The following is a 17,694-nucleotide window of genomic DNA, read 5'->3' as shown; positions in this document are numbered from 1 at the left end:
TGAACATGGGTACGCCAAAGATGTCTCAATTCCCGTATAGAAATCTAACGCGAGCCGAAAGTGTCTTAATACAACAGTTTTCAAATCTTTTATACACGTCCAAAATTCAAGGCACGTCAAGAATTCGGCACTAGTCTCGAAATGTCACGACTAAATCTGCGATGCCTTTCAACCAATCATAATGGTGGAAGTTCAAACTACCCAATCGCGAGTGATGTAAATTTCTGTCGCTTAGCTCGCCAAAAGTGTCTCAATACAACAGTTTTCGACTAGTTGAAATTTTTATACACGTCCAAAATTCGAGGCACCTCAAGAATTCGGCACTAGTTCGGAAATTTTAAAATTTATTATTATTAGTTTAATAGTTATTTATTGCAGTAATCTGCAACAAAAATAAACTAATAATAATACATTTTAAAAATTTAATGTTAAATGAGTAGTGAAGAAATTAAATATAAATATGGATACCTTTGTGGGCAAAATTTGACCAAAGATTTTGTGTTAAAAATTTGAGGAGCAGTGGACTGTGATTTGAAAGCAGAGTGACGTCATTCTGTTTTCACAGGAGTATTTTTTAATACTATTTCAATTAATTTGACAAATTAATCAACAATAAAAAATAATATATGTCCCTTTAAGGCCGCACCTCTAACGAGCTCTAAACTGTTTTTTCAGTTCGAAGAACTGTTTTTGTTATAATATATGCCCATTTATCGAGCCATTTATGAGAAGTGGTGGTTTATAAAATTTGGTTGAGTCACTCTTGTAATTTTGTTAAAAATATTAAAAATGAAATGTTTGTATCAATAAAAGTTTGTCGATAATTGAGCCAGTTTTTCAAAAAACAAGGAAACAAAAATAAATTTTTGTAATATGAATCGTGTACCCGTGTGTAGGTGGGGTGGCGGAGTGGTTTGCACTTTCGCCTCGCAGCAAGAGAAACCGGGTTCGATCCCAGCTTGTGGCACTGGGTGAAAACTCGGAACAACTCCTTCTGCGTTGAGTTTGCAAGTTCCCTCCCCACTGGTTTAAGGGGTTTTCCCTCGAGCTCTTCGGTTTCCCCTTCCATAAAAACCTGTTTAGGTTGACGGTAATAGTTAGTGTAGTGTTGGCTCGATCACGTGGCATGCAGGGCTTGCCACCACCCTCCTACGCAGTGTAACCCGGCCACCCGAATTAAAGGCTTCAAAAGTCGCTTGATGACTTAGGCCTAAGGTGGTGCCTTGGGTATTAGCCTAGCTGATTGTTATTATCATTATTATTTTTGTGCTGGTTTGCTCAGATTTAATTTAATATTTAATATTTTTAACAATATTTTTGGAAATACTACTGAAATTAAATACTATTATAAATAATTATAAGTGAAAAATATAGCAATTACAAAATTCTTAGTTAATTTTTTGTTACTAGATGGCGGTTTAAAAATTGGATTGAATGTTCAAACTAAAATTTTAAATACTAATAAATTTAAACACCATTGCGAATAATCAATTTATATTAAGTGAAAAATACAACAATTCCAAAATTCTTAGTTATATTAAGTGAAAAATACAACAATTCCAAAATTCTTAGTTATATTAAGTGAAAAATACAACAATTCCAAAATTGTTAGTTATTTTTTTATACGAGATGGCGTTGGGAGCCTAAAATGAATGAAAATGACAAAGAATGAATTCTAGGAATATAAGTAATATTATTCGAGCAATTTAAGTAATGTAATTTATTTGATATAAAAAGAAGATAAAATGTTCAAACTGAAAGTAAAATTAAAAAAATATTTACGGACGCGATCTTACACCCATTCGCTGCATAGTCCGCGTCCCTAACCATTACACCGACTTATTCAGTGGGTTAGTGGTTTAAAAAGTAAATTAAGCAGAACGCGGCTCCCGCTTTCTTCGTAATTTTCTATGTTTTAAATACTTTATTTTTGACGGTGTTAACTAATTAAATAGTAAAATGTGGATATCGAATCTAGAGCTCCGAAATGCAAGGAATCCACTCAGAATTAAAATCGTGCGAGTGGTTGATTTTATAATCACCAGCAAAAAATAACGGGCGACTTTAAATTTTTAACAGTGTTTCGATGTTTTAAATTGTTTGACGGTGTTAACTATTTAAATAGGAAAATGTGCATATCGTAAGCAGTGCTACGAAATCCAAGAAACCCAAATCTGGTCTCCAAATTAAAATCGGGCGAGTGGTTGATTTTATAATCATGCGCAAAAAATAATGGGTGAGTTTAATAATAATAATAATAAATGCTTTTTATTGGATATCCTTTTAAATCACAAGATTTGTTTACAAAATTGTCCACAAATTTTAAATTAAAATACACTTATAAGAATTTAATAATTAGTCACAAAAATTAATTTAAGTCAATATATCAGAGATGGCTGCCTTGAACTTATTTATACTATCAAGAGTTTTATATTTATAATTGATACTATTCCATAGCTTAATGCCGTTAAATTTAGTGCTTTTATCTCTAAGAGATGTTTGAAAGGTTTCAACGTAAAAATTATTATCAGCACCCCTGGTATTAGTCAAAATAGAGGGACATGAAAACCACTCCAGTATATAGTCAGTGGTTCGTAGAGTTTTCACTCTAAACATAAAAATAAGTAGGGCTTGTTTATAAGAATAAGACTGAGTATTAAAGTTAAGAGTTGCGCGAGCTTGTGTACAAGAAGATCTTTTAGACATTCCGAGAATCAACTTTGCGCCAGTATTATGAAGGATTTCTAATTTATCCAGGCTGGACTAGAGACATTAAAATAAATGATATTTCCATAGTCGAAGATTGGTTTAACAATTGCATCGTACAGTCTTTTAAGATTGATAGGGTCAATAAAACATTGTAACGGTCTGATGGTCCAAAAACGTTGTCTAACTTTGGCAGCGATTTTTTCGATATGGTACGTCCAAGAGAGGCCCCCGTCAAACCAAATACCGAGGTACTTGAAAGTCTTTACTCGTTCTATTTGAGTATTAAAAAAGTGCAATCGATTCAGCTTCAGTCTTCTAAGCACGAGACGGACTAAAAATCATAAATTTGGTTTTTGTCCTATTAAGAACTAAACCATTTTGCGAGAGCCTGGTATTTATGTAGATTAGATCTGACTGAGAATTTTGAATCCAGTCCTTCAAATTCTGTCCAGCAAGTAAGAGCGCATCATCATCAATTCAATTTCAATTTCAATTTTATTTTCTAGAAAGTTTACATTTTTTTAAGGGCCAAGTCGTCTAGTGACTTATAGCCCTCAGCATACTCATTAGCAGCAGCGTGATTAAGCGACTTATGAACATCCGCAGTGTAGACATTAAAGAGCATTGGTCCGAGGACACTCCCCTGGGGAATACTATATTTTACTGTAAGAGGTTCAGATTTTGCCCCTTGAAAATGAACTTCTTGCTGCCTATTTTCTAAGTAGGATTTAAACCATTTTAGCGGGGTATCTTGCGTACCCATTTCTTGTAAAGTAATGAGAAGACAGTCATGCCGAACCGTATCAAAAGCTTTTGAGAGGTCAAGAAAGATAACAACGACGAACAGTCCTTGATTGAGATTTTTAAGTATTGATTCATTTAATGAAAAACTCCCGTGATTGTAGAATATCCCGGGCGAAACCCAGATTAAAGCCAAGTTCCCACTTGACGAATTTTCGAGTCTTTCGCGACGAATATAATTTTCGTCGTAGCTTTGAGCTTCACTAAATTTCACTCGCATCGCGAAAACTGCATTTTTCGCTAAGTGGGAACTAGCCTTGATACTTATAAAAGCAGTTATTCGAGTTAAGAAAGTCATAAGATTGCCTATACACAGTTTTCTCACGGGTTGTTGATAGAGTTGGCAGTACCGATAGCGGACGATAACTGTTGGGATTTTCAATATCTCCAGATTTATATGGTGGGATTATTTTGGCACTTTTCCATTCTGTAGGGAAAATCCCTGACTCAAGTGATAAATTTATAATTCTCGCAACAAATTCTGAAATAATAGCAGCAAGGTTGCGTAGAATTAGCGGTGACAGATCCTCAACCCCAGAAGATTTATTTGGACTTAGGGATTTTAATATTAAGAAAATTTCCTGTTCCGTTACCAACTTGAATGAGTTGAAGGTGGCAGTCGAGGTTGTAGAAGGAACAAAGATGCCTCGGTTAGGACTACCAGTAACAGCATTAATCATTAGTATTTCAGCAGTGTGATTCAAAGTATTATTAAATAGACTCGCGATTTGTTGCGGATTGTTTGTCTTTGTCCAATAGCGCCGGAGTATTAGTTTTAGTTTTAGAGTTTATATACGGTTTAACAGTTTTCCAGAAATTTTTCTGTAAATCACCTCCATTGTTGAAAAGTTTGTGTTGAAAGAACATTTTCTTTTCACGCCGAATCATCTTATTAACAAGGTTTAAAGTTTCGATTCGCGGATCCGTCCCGATCGTGTACACGTTAAGTTGACGTGACGCGGATTCCCCCGTTTTGGGCTGCCTTAAAAACCATCCTATACAATTAAGAGGGTTTTTAAGGCGGAGGGAAAAGTGAGCTCTAAATATACTCCGTTGCCGCTTCGGTTTTGAAAATCTGATATTTATCGCCACTCTACGACATGCTCTCTAAGGAGTAAAACGTTATCATATAGGTTTTCAGGGAGTTCTTTATCATGTACTGCGCTATACAGTAAAAGCATTTGATGTTTCGAAACAATTCTTTAACGTATAAAATATCGCAAAACGGAAAGGTCGCGTAGGGCATCCGAGTTTACTTTTCTCATTACAAATTTCCAAATTAATCGTAAAGAATCATACTTACCTGGCGTCGCTGCAACCTCGATCTGTAAAGAGGCGGGCTTGGACAAGAACCGGTTATTGCACTACGATGGGTTTGACTCCAACTTTCTTATGAAAATTGCATTGGATGGGGCGTGTTATTTTTGGTAGTGGGGTCCTGCGTATGCGCTCGACCCCGAACAAACTAATTACGAAATAAATCTGATGGTTAGCAAATCCAGCTGATTTCTTAGTCTAATCAATGTGGTTTTTGAAGGATATGACGATTTGTTTTTAATTCCACAATTTTGAGAAAAAGGAGTTCATTTCATTTGTGGTGTATACAAATTATTAGTTAGTCTGTTTATTGCGTTATCATTCGTGAAACATGACTCCTTAGAATGCTATGCTATTTATCCCTATACATTTTCTAGCTATTTCTCTGAACTCAATTCCAATTTTTGCGTCTAAAACCGCCGGTTCTAAAGGGGCACATCGTCCAGGCCGCAGAGCGTCGCTGATGAGAGGAGTTTTTTCTATAAATCGTGTGACTCCCATACCTGAAATTTCTAAAACCATTCATTTCAACGGTACTTCGGCCGATAGGCCTTCAAGTCGAAAAACTTTATTACGACTAACCGACAATTTGATTTTCAAATTGTCGGTTAGTCTTAATTAAGTTTTTCGCCTTGAAGGCCTATCGGCCGAAGTACCGCATATTTTCCCCCAAAAAAGCTTAGTTTTCTCCCCCACTTCTTGGTCTCTTTACTTGTTCGCGTTTTTACTCCTCACTCTCTAGACCATTGGTGGTTCTCGTGTTTTTGCTCTATTCATTTCAACCCCGATGTATTAAAAATAAACCGTTGTTATGGGTTTAGAGTTATTGAAAGCCATATTTTTTTAACGTGAGGTAGGACTACAGATTTTTTATTGGTAAAAAAATGGTTTTGTTTTGCAGATTTCTTAGTATTTGTAAAGATAACATATTTGAAAATTAAATATTCGTATTTCCCGACTCAAAATCTTTAAAATGACCTCGAACTCGACTATTTTAACGTCATGGGTTACAGCGAAAACAGGTCACCAGAGCCACCTAGCGACTGGTGAATCTGAGACTGTTTGCAGTTAAAAGCCCGTCGAATTCTGAGAACAATTAAATTTCATAATTATGCCCAACTACCAAATTTTTAATCCTGGAAGAGATGCGACTGACACACTTATATTAGGCGTCCTTGGTGGCCATTTTCCAAGATGGCGTTGGAAGTTCACGTTCTAGAGGTAAGGGTTTTTAGTGTATTTGTTCTTTGGGTCAAAAACTACCTATGTACTAATTTTCATCTTTATGGGAAAATATTCCGGGTTAAGCCCTTTTTTAGTCTATCTGTCCTGGGCGTTCTTAAAATAAGTCTCGCGCATAAGTACAATCTTGGCCAATTTCGTTAAAATAAAAACGCGTGTGAAAACTATTAAAGTTGACTGTACTTGTGGTATTTTCCCACTGTCCCTATCTAGTGGTTTGATGGGGTCACTGGAGCCTTTGGGGGGCCCCTTACCCGGCGTTCTGGGTCGCTGGGCTCTTGGGGGCGATCCACACCCGGTTTACTGGGTCACTGGAGTCCTTGAGGCGTTCCGTGCTCGGAGCGCTGGGTCACTGGAACCTCATGGGTGTTCCACACTCGTCATTCTGTAACCTACTAAGGAGGGTAGTTGGCAGTGGAAGAGGAAGTCACTCTAGTCCTCAGCTGTGCGAGGGTGGGTTACGGGCAGCCCATGGTGTCGCCTTTTGTTGGGCCATGACGAGGGCGTTTGTTTGCTATATGTGGGGCAGTCACGATGGCTGTCTCACTGGCCGAACGTTGTTTTGCAAAGCGCGCTTTTGTCCCGGCCTGATTAGTTTCGTAAGCCGCTGTAGTGCTTAAGGCGAAGCAGCGGGGTACAAATACATAGACTTATGTACTTGTGGTATTTGAAAATACCTTTAAATTTTAAATGTACTGAAGAAAATTCGATGTTGTACACATTCAGGTTTGGGGTCTAGTGTCTCAAATGGCTTCAAAGGTCGCTTGATGACTTAGGCCTAAGGTGGTGCCTTGGATATTAGCTTAGCTGATTATTATTATTATTATTATAATTAAATTAAAATATAAAGTTGTCGAAATTACAGGATTAAAGTCTAATAAAAGTAGAAATATTATGAAGCTCGCGTTAATTTTCGATCTTTATTGAGATCATAGAAACAGGCGAGAGCTTTTAATTAATTTAAAAAGGTTGGATCTAGGAATCCGCGTAACAAAGCAAATTTCTCACCCGGTTTAAGGATATCGTAACTTCAGCTACATTGAAGCGTGAGTTACGACGTTTTTAAGCTAAGGTAACGAATTGATTGATATGAGCTCAGACCACTGTATGGCTGCTCGTATGCATATTTTTAATTGGAATCACTATAGAAAACTTAAGTTCAGTGAATTTAGCATTTTTCTGGGAACTAATTTGGGAGAAGCGTTCCTCAAGCACTAAAGAATTATTTACCACCGTACCGTAAATAAGCGTTCCTCAAAGGAAAAGTGTTCAGGGGGTGTGTCCGTAGTTACCACAAAAAGGCTTTCGAAAATTTGCGAAGCGGAACAGGTGAAAAAATGACCGCCATTTGGTAAAATTTTAGTTTTTTGAGATTGTAGGCGAAATGAAACGAGATAGCACATTGGGTAACTCGTTCAAAGTTATAGAGGGCGCGAATTCGAACAATATGCGTATATCAAAGACTATGTTTGCACCATCTACCGGGCGTAGATGCAACACTCAAGACGTAAATATCTAAATATTGGAAAATTATAGAATATTTTAGTAGATAGAAGACGTTTCAGCGGTTACAACCCGTAACCCCTTTGACAACAGATTTTCCCCCATTTAGCCCCCTGTAACTCTATCTAATATGAAATAACATTTTACGGTAATATTTATTTAATTTGTTTAATAATGGTGGTACAAATAAATTCTAATGACAAGTGAGGTACGTTACAATGTTCGTAGTTATTGGTTTAATCGCCGTCATCTATGATCTATTTCCAACGAATCTATCTCATTTAACTCATCTTTTTTAAAATGCATTTTGAAAATAAATTCCATTGCAATTACCAAAAGTAAATAGGGGGAGTAAGTCTGACACTTGGGTCCAACCACACGACGTCTTATTTGAGGGGTAAAATTTTTGGGCTTCGGAAATGACTTCCCCCTCGCCTCTTTACAGGGACACAAAGGTATCGGTTGTACTCCGCCACGATGAAAAATAGTTCTCTATAAAATACGTGAATATTAAACTTTTGCTTGAGATAATTTGGTTAATTTAGTTCCTAAATAAAGTAGATATATGATAGAAACTAAAATGCGACATTTTAAAAATAATAACACGACTTTTGAAAAGAAATAAACCGTAACTAGAATAACGCTCACTTCAATCGTGGAGAGCGTGGAACCCTCGGAGGGCGACAGAAATACTAGAGGTTATATTCCCTTTCAGGCCTAACAATTTGCAAGTTTAACTGAAATAATTATCTCTGGCCGATAGGCCAGAGTTATTTATGGGTCGAACATGCTTTCGTATGGGAATCGACAGTACACTGGAAGACAGGAAAAAATATAACTTTTTGTTCACTTTTTGAAAAAAAAAGGCAATTATGTTCAAGGTTTTTCATGCCTAAGATTCAGCATTAGGGAGCCTAGTCAACAATAATTGATTAAAACATTAAAATTACAATACTTTACAAGGTTTACTAGGCAGTAAATAAGAGTATACCAATGGCTTTCCTTTATAGACTCATTTCTGACATAAGTCTGCTTTCATTGGCTGGGAAGTTCCTGAGCTAGCAACCCTGTTACAAATTTCCAAAATAAAATGGCGGACCGCAATGTCGCCTTAAACTAGTGTTAAAACTTTTCAGTTTTTAAAAACGTATTATTTATGAATAAATTTGGTTGAGATGTATTTATTTAATAGAAAATTATTATTACTAAACAATTATATTAACGTTAATTATTTAAAATTTTAACTAAAATTTAGAACTTTAGGGTAAGTTTTAATAATAATTTGAATTCGCTCAACAAAGATTGTAGAATTATACGCCATTAGATGGCCTCCTACGATGTAGTAGGATATACATTATATCACTAATAATATCAGCTCAGGGACCTTGTAATTTGTTGAAAAGTAGAAACTCTGACTATCTTGCTATTGAATTAAAAAGAGTTTGAAATTTAAAACTGTTAAGGTATTTTGTGAAAATAATTCTGTTAAATTTGCAGTTGAAAAGCCACTCCTTTTCTTCAGCTTTAATATATTTTAGACTGGAAATGAAGGAGTGACAGCAATGGTTAAAATTAGAGTGGGCACTAATCAATTTGAGCCTATTTTTGTTAACAGTGTGAGGTCTCAGTAGTTTGTTTCTAATTTCAGGATTTCTGGTACATTTACAGTAGAAAAATCAACGAGCCGAGTCCTATTCTTCAGTTAAAATTGATTTTATAGTAGAAATGAAGTTATTTAGTGAACGAGTTATACTAATGGGTAGTACCATTGCTAAGGAAGCAAAGTACATGTACACTGTGGCCCACAAAATGCTTTATTTTTTCCAAAAAAATTCCACTCGTTCTTTAATTAACTAATTTAGAGACTGAAAAAATTACTTGATTAAATTGAGTTTTTTCCAACTGGAAATGTAACTGGATTCTTTAAATTGTTTTTTAAAGACAAGACCGAATCTGGTAAATTTTAGTTGGAAAATGCATGAATCTAGTATTGAAGTTCATGATTTGGTTGTGCAAAGTGAAATTTACTAAATTTAAAGGATTTTGATAACTACACATTTGGAAAGGCACGAATCAAGATTTATTATTGTGAAATTTATGGTATATCTGTAGCTCCTACCCTTAACTGATAAAATTATAAGAATTCTTCGAGGGGCTGATCACTCCGCGTAATCGGTGTACAGAGCCGTACCTTTGACTGTACTAATGGGATTACGCGTAATCTTTGAAGTCCCTGACTTTGGCAGTGCTAATCTAAGCGTAATCCGGTGTACAGACTTTCTAAGAGTGGTTAGCCCCTCGGAATTCTTATGAAATTGAAACTCTAGTCTTCAACATTTTTAATAATGGTTCTTTATATTTTGGCTTGAATCAAAGTGTAGGATCTGTCATTAACAAAACTAACATTTTTTACTATAAAGTGAAAAGTTATAAAACTTCTAAAAAAAACTGGTATGACCACAGAGTGACCGGAAATGACAATCACATCAATTGTTTATTCAAAGTGACCTACAAATAACGATATTAAGTTGTTGATTATTGGATCTTGTAACTGAATGATTAAGTATGGCTTATACCTTATGGCTTATATTTACAACTAGCCAGAAGCCCGCCTTACAGGCGGGCCCTCAGCTAGTTGTGTGTTCCAGTACGTCCCCCGGGTCTCCCCCCCCAACCCCTTTTTCCCATGGGATAATTTCCGTGGCACTCTTTTCCCCATAGTCGATCCACTGCAGTAAGGCCTTTCCTCCCCATTTTTCCCATTTGATAAAATTAGCAGGGTATCCCTCCCCATAATTCCCGTGTGATAATTACCGTGGTACCCCTCCCCATTTTTCCCATGCGAGAATTTCCGTAGTACTCCCCTCCCCCTTTCCAACGCGAGAATTTCCGTGGCACCCTTTACCCCATAGTCGAGCCACCGAAGTAAGGCCCTTCCTCCCCTTTTTTCCCCATGTTATAATTACAGTGGTACCCACCTCCCCCTTTTCCCCATGTGATAATTACCGTGGTACCCTTTTCCCCATAGTTGAACCACCCCAGTAAGGCCCTTCCTCCCCCTTTTCCCCATGTGATAATTACCGTGGTACCCTCTCCCCCTTTTCTCCATGCGAGAATTTCCGTAGTATTCCTCTCCCCCTTTCCAGTGCGAGAATTTCCGTGGTACCCTTTTCCCCGCAAAAATAACTCAAACTTGCCGTCGTACCACACCCCCTCTGTACCCCTATAAACCCCCTGTATCCAATGGCTGTTGCATAAAGGCCACGAGACTAACGTACGCCGAGAAGGCCACGGGACTTAACAAGTCGGCCAAGGCCGTAATATTAGTTCCACATCAGTGTATTCGAGTGGCCAAACCCATACACCCTTAGTAGACACAGGTAGGCAAACTAATACAAAAACTGTTGAGGCTACGTGATTTAATATCGTTGGACAGAGCAGATATTTAATATGGATTATTAACAACTGCATAAATCATATTATTGCAAGAATGTATTTATGTACTAAGAATATGGAAAGACGGAGATTCTGTCCCCATGGTCGCATACTTTTCAGCTTAAGGGCCTGTTGCCAAAGCCCTAGCCAAAGTGCTAGCCCATTGAACTTAACATGTTTGATTCTAGAAAAGCAGACTTTTGCAACACGCCCTTAGTTCGACTGCTTTGGATTTTTTGGTCTCACTCTTTCAAGTAGACGCTAGCGTAGACGATCCAATCTTTTACTTTTATTGTTCTATGAGACCAAATTGTTTTTTTCGATCACTCTCCCTTTAAGGGGGTTTGTCGGAGGGGCCGGAAATTAACGGCACTGCGTGCGCGTCAAAGAGCTCTATCGAATGAGACCAACTTGTTTTTTTCGGTCACTTTCCCGTTAAGGGGGTTGTTCGGAGGGGGCGGAAATTAATGGCACTGCGTGCGCGTCAAAGAGCTCTATCGAATGAGACCAACTTGTTTTTTTCGGTCACTTTCCCTTTAAGGGGGTTGTTCGGAGGGGGCGGAAATTAACGGCACTGCGTGCGCGTCAAAGAGCTCTATCGAATGAGACCAACTTGTTTTTTTCGGTCACTTTCCCTTTAAGGGGGTTGTTCGGAGGGGGCGGAAATTAACGGCACTGCGTGCGCGTCAAAGAGCTCTATCGAATAAGACCAACTTGTTATTTTCGGTCACTTTCCCTTTAAGGAGGTTGTTCGGAGGGGGCGGATATTAACGGCACTGCGTGCGCGTCAAAGAGCTCTATCGAATGAGACCAACTTGTTTTTTTCGGTCACTTTCCCTTTAAGGGGGTTGTTCGGAGGGGGCGGAAATTAACGGCACTGCGTGCGCGTCAAAGAGCTCTATCGAATGAGACCAACTGGTTTTTTTCGGTCACTTTCCCTTTAAGGGGGTTGTTCGGAGGGGGCGGAAAATAACGGCACTGCGTGCGCATCAAAGAGCTCTATCGAATGAGACCAAATTGTTTTTTTCGGTCACTTTCCCTTTAAGGGGGTTGTTCGGAGGGGGCGGAAATTAACGGCACTGCGTGCGCGTCAAAGAGCTCTATCGAATGAGACCAACTTGTTTTTTTCGGTCACTTTCCTTTTAAGGGGGTTGTTCGGAGGGGGCGGAAATTAACGGCACTGCGTGACCGTCAAAGAGCTCTATCGAATGAGACCAACTTGTTTTTTTCGGTCACTTTCCCTTTAAGGGGGTTGTTCGGAGGGGGCGGAAAATAACGGCACTGCGTGCGCGTCAAAGAGCTCTATCGAATGAGACCAACTTGTTTTTTTCGGTCACTTTCCCTTTAAGGGGGTTGTTCGGAGGGGGCGGAAATTAACGGCACTGCGTGCGCGTCAAAGAGCTCTATCGAATGAGACCAACTTGTTTTTTTCGGTCACTTTCCCTTTAAGGGGGTTGTTCGGAGGGGGCGGAAATTAACGGCACTGCGTGCGCGTCAAAGAGCTCTATCGAATGAGACCAACTTGTTTTTTTCGGTCACTTTCCCTTTAAGGGGGTTGTTCGGAGGGGGCGGAAAATAACGGCACTGCGTGCGCGTCAAAGAGCTCTATCGAATGAGACCAACTTGTTTTTTTCGGTCACTTTCCCTTTAAGGGGGTTGTTCGGAGGGGGCGGAAATTAACGGCACTGCGTGCGCGTCAAAGAGCTCTATCGAATGAGACCAACTTGTTTTTTTCGGTCACTTTCCCTTTAAGGGGGTTGTTCAGAGGGGGCGGAAATTAACGGCACTGCGTGCGCGTCAAAGAGCTCTATCGAATGAGACCAACTTGTTTTTTTCGGTCACTTTCCCTTTAAGGGGGTTGTTCGGAGGGGGCGGAAATTAACGGCACTGCGTGCGCGTCAAAGAGCTCTATCGAATGAGACCAACTTGTTTTTTTCGGTCACTTTCCCTTTAAGGGGGTTGTTCGGAGGGGGCGGAAATTAACGGCACTGCGTGCGCGTCAAAGAGCTCTATCGAATAAGACCAACTTGTTATTTTCGGTCACTTTCCCTTTAAGGGGGTTGTTCGGAGGGGGCGGAAATTAACGGCACTGCGTGCGCGTCAAAGAGCTCTATCGAATGAGACCAACTTGTTTTTTTCGGTCACTTTCCCTTTAAGGGGGTTGTTCGGAGGGGGCGGAAATTAATGGCACTGCGTGCGCGTCAAAGAGCTCTATCGAATGAGACCAACTTGTTTTTTTCGGTCACTTTCCCTTTAAGGGGGTTGTTCGGAGGTGGCGGAAATTAACGGCACTGCGTGCGCGTCAAAGAGCTCTATCGAATGAGACCAACTTGTTTTTTTCGGTCACTTTCCCTTTAAGGGGGTTGTTCGGAGGGGGCGGAAATTAATGGCACTGCGTGCGCGTCAAAGAGCTCTATCGAATGAGACCAACTTGTTTTTTTCGGTCACTTTCCCTTTAATGGGGTTGTTGGGAGGGGGCGGAAATTAACGGCACTGCGTGCGCGTCAAAGAGCTCTATCGAATGAGACCAACTTGTTTTTTTCGGTCACTTTCCCTTTAAGGGGGTTGTTCAGAGGGGGCGGAAATTAACGGCACTGCGTGCGCGTCAAAGAGCTCTATCGAATGAGACCAACTTGTTTTTTTCGGTCACTTTCCCTTTAAGGGGGTTGTTCGGATGGGGCGGAAATTAACGGCACTGCGTGCGCGTCAAAGAGTTCTATCGAATGAGACCAAATCTCTGCACCAACTATACAAACTATACAAGTTCTCCAAGAAGGCGATAATATTATTTTGTGCCACATATAAACGACTTCGATAAGAAAGTGCCACACTTATTTATTACTTCTGACCATACACGGTTTCGATAAGAAAGTGCCACACTTATTTATTACTTCTGACCATACACGGTTTCGATAAGAAAGTGCCACACTTATTTATTACTTCTGACCATACACGGTTTCGATAAGAAAGTTCCACACTAACTTATTACTTCTGACCATACACGGTTTCGATAAGAAAGTGCCACACTTATTTGTTACTTCTGACCACACACGGTTTCGATAAGGTGGTCAAAATTAGGGCGGGGGGAGGTGAAGTTTGAGGTTAACTTGACCCTAAAACGCCGTAAATATACGTAAAATAACCCGGAAAAAGGAACGGTAATTGCAACAACTTAACTTGACAAATCTCCCCCGTGTTGCAAGGAAAGACCAGAAGTTCCGAGTATAATTTGCTCGGAGCGGTGTGGCGTGGTTGGTAGAGGCCTCAGGTTTTGGAGATTATGCGGCCCGCAGCTGTCTGTATTCGAGTCTTGGTGAGGCCACTATTATAAATTATATTAATAAATTATTTTTCGCAGCTCCATCTGCCGTGTTGTTGCTTTCCACGCCAAACAAACAACAAACAAAACGTAACGACAATCCATCCATATCAATAGTCCCACTTCGATATTTATATATCTCGATGTGGAACTAACAAGTGGGTCACGTGACCCAAATAATAGTCTTACACGAGCTAACTGTATAGACGTAGTGACGATTCCCGCGTCCTCTCCCCAGCCATTTCGCGGTACAGCTCTACCCCAGCGCCAGTCTAGACGTAGTGACGATTCCCGTGTCCTCTCGTTCTCTCTACCGTGCCGTGTCATGCCTAGGGCGGCGGCTAACGCCGGACAACGGAGCGAGACCAGCAGTCTTACTAAGAGGCTATACGGCTCGTGTAAGACTAAAAATCGGAACAAACCCGAAACGCCCCCCCCCCCTACCTTCTCCTTACGATCTACCCCTCCCGCCACCCTCCGAAATCCGCGGCAGACAGAGAGAAAATTTCGGGTGTATTGCGTGTTGGGACAAACACGGCCCAGCTCTCAGGGGGCGGCAAATTTTGAGCATTTTTAGAAACTGACATTTGCGTCACTTTTGAAAATTTGTAATAAAGAATTTAAAAACCAATTCGGAAATCAAAGCCGACTCGATGCTAAAACGCGAATCGTAGCGTACGTAAAAAAATGCCACGCGACCCTCGCGCCCGTAACGCGCGCGCGAAAAGCGTCGGAAAAGCGAGAAATAAATCGGTTGACGAACCTACCTACCTACCTACGACCCAACCAACAGCTTTTTATTATATAGATAATAATTTCTACTATAAATATGCTCCGTAGGGCAGGGGATATTAATTAAAAATGCTTAACTTATCAAAGCAGTTTTAAGGTATTTTATGGGGAGGGGGGATTTGGGACCTAGAAAGGTACAGATATTTCTTTAGATTTTAAGAGATATTTTTTGCAATAACTTTCAAAAGCCAAATATATTTTATTACATTTCATCAATTTTCCTCTCCTTTTCACAAATTGATATTCATATTTATCAGATGGAAATGTATATATTTTAAAGCCCTTTCCTTAAATTTGAGCCTTGAAACTGTAACAGGAAATTGATAAAATATTAAAATGCAAAGGATTACCTGTAAGTTGACCATTTAATTTGTTGCAACTCACCAAAGATAATACACTATTAAATCAGTATAAATGTTTTAAAATCTACCTAGTCAAGAATATTATCAACTACATAGCCCCTAATTTGATGATTAATTTAGTATTGATCTCCACCCATTGAGATGTGAGAGAGACTGCAACTATAATGTATAAGGGGAGTGTTATGTTTTCCAGTAATATCCAGAAAAAGATAATAATAATAAAAATAATAACCAGCTAAGCTAATACCCAAGTCACAAACCACAGGCTAGCATCTTGTTAGTCATGATTCAAACACTAATTTAATTTGAAAATATTTTAAAATTAATATTCATAGTTTTCAGTATAAAAGTAAACTGGAGTTAATTTATTGCGCAGCATAGTACAACAAGTTTTAAGCAATATCAATCCCTAAAAATAACAATAAAAACCAAGTGCCACTTCATTTTTAAAATATTATAAAATGCAAACTAACAGACAGAATTTATAAATTAAATAAAAGTAAAACTCGCTTACATATCAATTAAATACAAATGAAAAAGCATGATAATTACTTTACAATAACTATGTACTTATTTATTTATTCAAACTATTGACGACACCGTAGCAGACGACTGTTTTAAAACAAAGGGCCAGATATAAGGTTATTAAAGTAAAAATCTGCTTCCTATGAGTATGAAGGTTTCGTTATTTGGAATACGTGTATTTTGATGTGTCTCTTTTCGCTATTTTCATATGAAAAAAGCTCAAACTTTTTAAAAGCGAGTGATTTCGAATATAGCTACATATATGATATTTAAAAAAAATACAAATGGTATAACGGCAAGGATTCTGGACCAAAAATCGATTAACCAACATTTTATTCATAATGTATTCTTTATATTACTGTACAATTAAAAAATATAAATTTGTTTAAAATTAAACTAACCAGGCTAATATGAAATAATTTCAAATTGAATACAAAATGTCGCATAATTTACTCAAAAATTCAAGTCGTTATTCAATGTATATATTTAATTAGTCTTAGATTACAATTGTTATTACATTCGCTTAGAGGAAATTAAAAAAGGATGAGCGATTATTTTCCAATAAAACATTCTCTGAATCACATATATTTCAATAAATTCGTTCTGGAGTTTAAATTTCAATTTCAAACGAACTCAAGACTTTGTAAAATCAATAAATGAAAATTCGAAGTCTCTGCCTTCTCCCGAAAAACAATCAAATCAGCCCATAATCTCATCGGCTCCACTTTAGGCCCAAGTCATCGAGCGACTTTTAATTCCTTTAAGCAGGTGGTCGGCTCGCAATGCGTAGGAGGGTGGTGGCCAGTCCTTTATGCCACGTGAGCCAACAGCTTCCTACACTCACTACTACCGTCAGCCTCAACAAGTTTTTATAGAAAGGGGAAACCAAGAAACTATGTAGAAAACCATTCTAACCAGTGGGGAGATAACTTCCAAACTCAACTCGGAAGAAGTGGTTCCGAGTTTTCACCTAGTGCCACAAGCTAGGATCGAACCCGGCTCGTCTGGCACTAAATATAAATAAATACATTGTTGATTAAACCTAGGAGCAACAAACACAGTTCCTTACACAAGGAGAACGCAACCCATCAAAAGTCGTGCATTTTCTTGTGTACAGTTTTCATTGGTTAAACGCTTTAGCCCCTGCTGTCGTCGGAAGGGGAAAATTCGGAAATTGTCTTCCCCTTTCCGTAAAACGTTCAGCGTAAAGACTCGCCCAATGAAATTTGTACATAACACCGCGTTAGCGTGTTTAAAAGCTAGCTAAGTTCTCCGTGTAAGGGGTGCTATGTTTGTTTGAATTGTTTCTCCTAGTAACCTCAAATCATCGTAAACGTCCATCGCCATTATATTTTTTAATAATCAGAAAACAGTGACGGCGATCCCGTGGGGGCTCTGGGGCTCGAGGCCCACAGGGAAAAACAAATGAGGGCAGAGCCCCCACAGAAATAAAATTGAGGAAAAATAGCAATCAGGGAAAAAATTATAATCTCACTGCCTTTATTTGTGCCCAAATTCAGTCTTTTAACAGAAGCTATTTTGAAATTGCAGATGCGAGTAGCTTTAAGGTGATATAACTGTAAAATTGATTTCGATAGATTCGTCCAAACAGAAAATCGCCCCGTCGTGTACCCTATTTTACCTATAATACCTTCGTAAAGTATGTGGCCAAGAAAGGCTTAAATATCT

The 17,694-nt window shown here is 38.8% G+C and overlaps 1 non-coding gene across 1 annotated transcript; it reads left to right on the top strand.

Moving 5' to 3' along the window:
- The first annotated feature begins 4,805 nt into the window (after positions 1-4,805).
- Positions 4,806-4,969, top strand: LOC149957709 (U1 spliceosomal RNA). Its single transcript, XR_016479593.1, has one exon. It is a non-coding gene; the product is annotated as a U1 spliceosomal RNA (small nuclear RNA).
- The last annotated feature ends 12,725 nt before the right edge of the window (positions 4,970-17,694 follow it).

This window comes from Leiobunum rupestre, chromosome 2, assembly GCF_980474605.1.
Source record: "Leiobunum rupestre chromosome 2, qqLeiRupe1.1.hap1, whole genome shotgun sequence".
In the NCBI taxonomy this organism is placed as follows: domain Eukaryota; kingdom Metazoa; phylum Arthropoda; class Arachnida; order Opiliones; family Sclerosomatidae; genus Leiobunum; species Leiobunum rupestre.
This window is presented reverse-complemented; position numbering and strand designations above follow the sequence as displayed.